Source organism: Phalacrocorax aristotelis, chromosome 2 (assembly GCF_949628215.1).
Source record: "Phalacrocorax aristotelis chromosome 2, bGulAri2.1, whole genome shotgun sequence".
Lineage (NCBI taxonomy): Eukaryota > Metazoa > Chordata > Aves > Suliformes > Phalacrocoracidae > Phalacrocorax > Phalacrocorax aristotelis.
The window spans coordinates 25,984,134-25,990,925 of record NC_134277.1 but is presented as its reverse complement, the minus strand read 5'-3'; the positions used below and the strand labels follow the sequence as shown (position 1 = coordinate 25,990,925).

Sequence of the window (6,792 nt, the reverse complement as noted above, 5' to 3'; positions counted from 1 at the left end):
TTTTTGCTTTTCTAAGTCCTTTGGGGCAGGAACTTTATTCCATGTTTGTTCAGTATCTAGAACAGGGGGTCCTGACCCTTAGCTGAGGCTGTGATGAGTACTATGAACATGCAAATAACATTAACAAGATAAAAATGTTCGTACCACATAAAACCAGACCAGGCTAGCACACGTTCCTCCTTCTGATGATGGACAATTTTGACTATTTAGGGTAAATATGTAAGATACTGGGCAAGATTAGTAAGATTTATCTTCCTGGATTCTGGCACTCAGCAGTATAGGGACTTGTATAGCCAGAGGGTGCATCTACGTCATTGTATGTAACAGACACTAATGGAACTTCCTCCCTGCATCCAATTATTTCTCTAAAAAAAAAGTAAAACTAGGTAAATACCACAGATGATATAAATATTAGTGTGGGTGAAAGTTAATACTATAGAGAGGGGAATAATGTGGACTAGCTGCTAATGCTGTTAGAGATTTTAGGGAGTGGTACAGCACAGCTCAGAAACCATGATCTAACTCCTTCCAAACACATTTTTTCTCCATGACCAGGTTGGGGAACCACACCTAAATTCTACTGTTAAAAAAATTGTAATGGTTTTATTCTTCTAAGTTTCAGTGGCTTTGAACACAGCAGCAACCTATAGGTATTATTTAAAAAAACCATATTCAAAAGAGCTATATTATCTTTCCTCTGCTTTAGCAAGCCCAGCATACATGTCCCATCTCAATTTTCCTGTGCATAAGAAATTCAGTTTTAGTCCAGATGGACTACAGAATTAACATCTTTGTGTCACTTTCCTCATTGGTCACTCATTTTGTATTCCCAGAAGAGTACATAATCCTGTGTAATTATAAGACTAATGACTGTAGATGCATCAATGCAGTTTCCTATTAATAATGCTAGTGGGGTTTCCAATAGATGTAGAAAGTCGTCTTCTGACTAACTGATGAACCAAGACATTATATAGCTTAGAAAATAGTACTTGGAACTATGTTGTTCTTTTCTTTCACAACTTTTCTATCACAAAACGTATCATTTTTCTCACAGGGAGCTGCACAGATGCTAAATCTGATATTTTAAAGGAAAATAGTTTCTGCATAACCTTTTCCAAAGATATCTTAACAGATCTTCAGCTAAAGAAATATCCTTACACTATTTTAGGACTTGTATATCTGAAGGAATAGCTGGATATTCTTCAAACCTGAGGAGTATAAAAGATGGGAAACATCAGTGGGAATAAAAACAAAGGCAAAATTTTTCTGGCCAAAGGTAATAGCTGAGGAAAGTGCTGAAAACAGGGGCTTGGAAAGAAAACTCTATCTTTACTGTAGAGTGACTGAAGTGATGCTATAATACTCTTCAGTGGTCTGCATCTAATAATTGGCAGGCTAAAATAAAGTTCAATTTCCACCTATCTCCCTAGGTGATAAGAAATTCATTCCAGGAATTACGTTTACTCCCAAAGTCCTGCCTCAAGGCTTGCCAAGCAAAATTCCCTTTGACTCGAAGTGGCCATTTGCCTGACAAAGGATGGCAGGGTACAGCTCATTAAGGAGGTCTTTTACATGGGATAAGAATAAGAGGGAGATGTGAGTGAAGATTACCTTTCACATCTTGTGGAAGGTTAACACCCTCCATGTTGAGAAGAAGCAAAAAAATTCCCCATAGTCAAGAACACTTACACAATCTGTTTTTCAAGAAGAAATTAATTCTCAACATTGTGCACAGAAAGTTATGTTTTCAAATTTTAAATCATGGCACTTGTACATCAACTGGCTAGAAACAAATGTTTATCTTCTGTCTGAAAAATGCAGGTTTTCCAGCTTAATTGCCTAACAGCTCTTTATTTATGTTGGATGTAAATTCATAAATGTCTTTTCAGGAACAAACTTGCCTGCAGATGGCCGTTATATGTTTCTGGAAATCTTTTTTAAAAATCTGTCTATTTAAACTAGCTTCAGTGGAAATCTTATAAATAAGCAAAGGTTTCAGCTAATTCTTGCAAATATTCTGGAAAGAAAGCCCTGTCAGGCCAATAATATGGAGCTGTGCTATCATAGATTATGTTCTTACTGAAATTTTTTCACTTCAAATACTGGTTGTGGTCTTTGATTTTGCTTATGAATGGGCAATGGCATATACACTTTCTCATGCACCCCCTACTTCACTATTTCTGGTAACATAAATAGTTCCTGAGTTGATGTTTTTCCAAAGCACACCTTGAAAAAAATCTTTGAACTTTGGTTGGTTTCACTTGGAAGTGTTACTTTACATCATGCATTAAGCAATTCTCTCCATTACTTCAAAGTCTTCAAATACAGTTGTCCCCACTTTCATAACTGTAAAATCGGATGTCTTATATACTATGCTAAAGCAAAAAGAGACCTCATTAATTGTTTTTAATTTTCTTAGGGCTAGAGGAAGAACCTAAATCTCTGCAGCCAAATTAAAATTCACCCATAGTGCACAGTCCCACAGTGCACAGACACATCGTGATTTTCAGAGCAAATGGATCAGCTCACTTCAGATCCAAAAGCACAAGCACGTTCTATTTGAATTAGAATTACTTCTTAGGTGGTTGATCATGTGTCCTTTACACAAGCTTTTCTGCATCCTTCTCAATCCTTTCAATTCACACCTCATTTCTTAGATAATTTCTACTCACAAGTCTCTGCCCATCGTCATAGCACATGTGGATCCTTGGAGGGGAGAAGGCTGCATTTGCTGTTTGCAGTTTGTCATGTGTAGAATGTACCTTGGGGGTCTAGAAGTCCTATTTTAGACAGTGCAGTCAGTCATTAAACACAGATGAGAGAGGAGGGGTTATTGCAATTCATAACCTTCTCTTAGGCAACTGCAGGAGATCTGTCTGCTCTGCTGGAAAAGCAAAGAATTCACAATATAAAATGTCTGTTAGGCCCATGTAAGGGGGAGAGAGTAGTGACTTAAGGCCAACTTTACTACCCATTGCTCAAGTCCCAGCTTTGAGGCACTTAATAGACTGATAGATGTGGTTAGGTGAGCAGAATATAGTCCACTCTGTGACACCACCCCATCCATATGCAGTTCATTGTTAATATATAGCTAAAACAGGAAACTTCTACAATCAGATAAAGAAAACTCTACAGTATGTGATTATGGCTTGGTCAGATGTGAGCCTCTGTATGAAAAATAATACCTCAGGTTGAGTAACAAAGAACAGCTTGTATTTGAACTTGGCTGTGGTGAATTAAAATGAATTCCCCAAGTCCCTTTGCTCATGGTAGCTTTCAATTTTGTAGCATTTTTCAACCCTTTTACTCTTTGAGGGGCATGAGTGATTAATTTTATTGACTTAATCTCAACCTGATATTTTTACTGCGAACCCTTCCAATGTTCAGAGTATAATTATAGTTTAATGATTTAAATTTGTAGATTGTCTTCCTCAGAAATAAAGGACTACCTTTCACTTTTATATTTTTAAAGATATTTTTCTATTTCTCGTACAAAATGAGCAAATAACACATGGGTAAATTGAGAAAATTTGTTTGTTAGTGACATATTAATCACTACAGGTCTCCATCATTGATTTTTTTTAGCCCTCAATTTATAAATTTATAATGAAGTCTGCAAGCAATTTAGTGTTATCCTTGAGGAGGGTGGGTAGCGAAAGAATCAATAAAAGAGCTGAAGTTTAATACAAGAAGCAAAACTGTGTTTCATGAGCTGCAGTATAAATCTGTATTGTATATTCTATGCACCAAGCCAATATTGATATTAATGAAAGTTCACTGTGTGTAATGAGGGGAGAATATTCACTGGAGATTTCCAGTACAGCTGAAGGATCCACAGCATTGACTTTGCCCTGAATTTAGAGCTCTGAAAGATAAAAATATCTAAACTACCAGACACATTTAACATTAACTCTAGCTAGTCACAGTGAAGCAATTATAACACTGTTCAGATAGTGTAAGAAAGAAGTATTGCAAATTTAATGAAGGTCAAATTTTCAGAGATCCAGTGTGATCTCCATTCATAGATGCCTAAGTCACTCACACGTGCTCTTCTGTCTGCCTTTCACGTTAACAAATAGTAACTTTTAAACCCAGAACTCCTGTGCTGTTTGTGCCTGCTTTTTATTTTTATATAGGCTGAATGATGTTAATGCCATTTCTATCAGTTTTGCTCTCAACCGCTAACATGAAAGAGGGCGCATGCATTTTGCTTCACATAACACACTGAGTTGAGGCACATTTTGAAAATCTGGCCTATAGAAGTGTTATATTCCATAGATATAGTAAAAATTGTTTGACATAATAACAACTAAGGCTAATCAAGATGATTAAAATAAATATTATTTTAGTGACTGATTTTTTTCACATTTTCTTTGTCTTTTCTTTTACTGTACCTTGGATATCCATAATGAAATATGAAGCTGAGAAATCATGGCAAGAAGCTAAAAGGCTTTTCCCCCTTCTTTTTACCAGGCTAATTACTTTTAGAACATCATGCAAACTCCTCAGCAAGTTACTTTAAAGAAGTCTAGGAGGACGAGTATCCAAACTGCTCTTAAGTTTTCACTTATGTTCTAGTTACTACTGTTCTAATTGACTAGTATTACTACTTTAATTTGCTTAATTCAAAATTGCACTGGAATTTTGTTTCCTTTTGTAGAATACTGCTTCTGCACCTGAATTTACATTTTGGGATACCTGTGGCTGGGTACATGCTCTGTAGCAGAACCGGGAGTAGAAACTTTGGTAAGAGGCTAAACGCAGCCTAATCCACCCCTTCTGTGAAGACAGAAAATTGTCCCATTCTTCATTGCAGCATGGTTGGATACTTGATGAATACTTGGCTCATTTTCCGTTCTACAGGAATCCTTCCTCTGTCATTCTTCAGGAGCCTCGGAAGTGAAAAAATTTTTGCTAGTGTAATTTGTGTAATGGAGTAACAGTTAATATTGGCAGATGTCTTCTTTTGATGGTATTCCTTAGGCAGATGCCCTGAATGAAAGACGTAGCACTAGCAGAGGGGTTTTTGATTGTAGGACTACTGCTGCACTGGGACTTTCTGCTGATACAAAAGCAGAGCATAGTCCCACTCCTAAGTGGATACTGTTACTAATGTATAAACATATTTCAAATAAAAAATAACTTTTTTTTTTTGTAAACCTCAAAGCATGCACAAGACTTCTTTGTGGGACTTACTTTAAATTCTTTCTGATGGCCAATGCCAGCTTTTCCTAGTCAGCTATGCACAGTCACTTTGTAAACAGATTTAATGTTACTATTTCTACTTAATTCACTATCCTGTCCCCAAATCTCCGTAGCAACATTTTTCACCCTTTCTTTTTCAAAAGAGTGGTATTGACAATAAAAAAGAAAGCAGGGGGCACCATCTGTGATTCCTGAATTGCACAGATGATAGTGTATGAGACAGGATATGGACACTGGCTTCTAATCACTGCATGCAAACTTTGCAGGTTTCATGCATAAGTTAGCTTTCCAGAAAGTGAGAGTCAGATCTTAAAATTCTCAATTCACAGAAAATTCTCTGATTCAAAGGAAAGTCGTACAGTTGGGTAAAATGAATCAAAAGGCTTGGGTTTTTGCAGGTCCTATTAAAATGATGGACATAGTCCTGTGTGTGGAACACACCACATGGCTGTGGCATGTGTTTTGAAGATTAGTGGACACTATTAGCTTATAAATATCTACCTATTTGTCTTTAGCAAGAGCTCATCAGGTTTCAGCAAGCATTGCTGGATGAACTTGTAAGGTTATTTCCTGAATTCGCTGGATTTTTTCTGAGCAGAACTGAGGCTTCAGTGAACTGGGGATGCAGAGAGCCCATGGCTAGCACAGCTATTAGCTTTAAATCTGCATGAGCTGTAACCTGTAGGTCATTCATTTGTGGTGGTGGTCATTCATAACAACTGAGGAGGGGGCAAATTTCTCAAGTTAGTTTCACCTGTGGATCAAGGGCAGAGTAAGAAACCTGACTCTGAAAGAAGAAATGGAAATTGAAAAGAATAGTTTCAAGCTCCTGATTAGTAGCTGAGCCCTTCTTTCACTTTTGGTTTTTGGAAGTAGGATCAGTCCTGGAATAACAGGCTTGTGCAATTTTTTACTTGGAAAATTGCAGCAGTTTCTTGTAAGTACAAAATGTGATTATCCTTCTGAAAATCAAACCCCATATCAAGATAATGATTTTAAATTTGGTAAAACCTAGCATTTGTTTGCAGCAAATACAATTTTTACAGTTTAAATACTCATTATATAAGTTTGTGGAATGTTCAACTTGGTGCTTTTCACTTGCTTTATAGCACTACAAAGCTGGATAATAATAATAAGCTTTGGAAATGCTCAGAGGTACTGAATATTCAAAGAAACAAAGTCAGCTACCCATAAAGGTATGGAAAAATACTTATCTATTTTTAGAACCACTGCCTCCCATGTACATGTATAGGGGTTCTGGTCAGCAAACATTAAACAGATTTGATCTTTGACAGGTACACTTTCAAACATATTTCAGTCCTTGTATGTCCCCTTACGCCCCTTGAATCTGGAGTTTTCTTTTTTTTTTAAATTTTGCACTTATACAAATATTTGGGCTTGATAAGAGTTCTAATTTCTCAGTTTCTGCATGTAATTGCTCTCTTGTGCTTGCAAAATTGAACAGCCAAACACTTCAGAGCTAGAGCTGGATGATGAATTGAAAGTGTTTCAACCTTTAACCCCACATGTCTTTAAGTCCTGTCTACTTGCATAAAACTGACAAAACCACATTTGTGTGGTTTGTTT

At 36.7% G+C, this 6,792-nt stretch overlaps 1 long non-coding RNA gene across 1 annotated transcript in view; it reads right to left on the bottom strand.

The window, feature by feature from the left end:
- Positions 1 to 1,695: 1,695 nt before the first annotated feature.
- Positions 1,696 to 6,792, bottom strand: part of LOC142052551 (uncharacterized) — a 36,493-nt gene continuing 31,396 nt past the window's right edge. The window contains exon 4 of the long non-coding RNA XR_012658874.1: positions 1,696 to 4,892. This is a non-coding gene — a long non-coding RNA (uncharacterized LOC142052551). The remainder of the gene's footprint in view (positions 4,893 to 6,792) is intronic.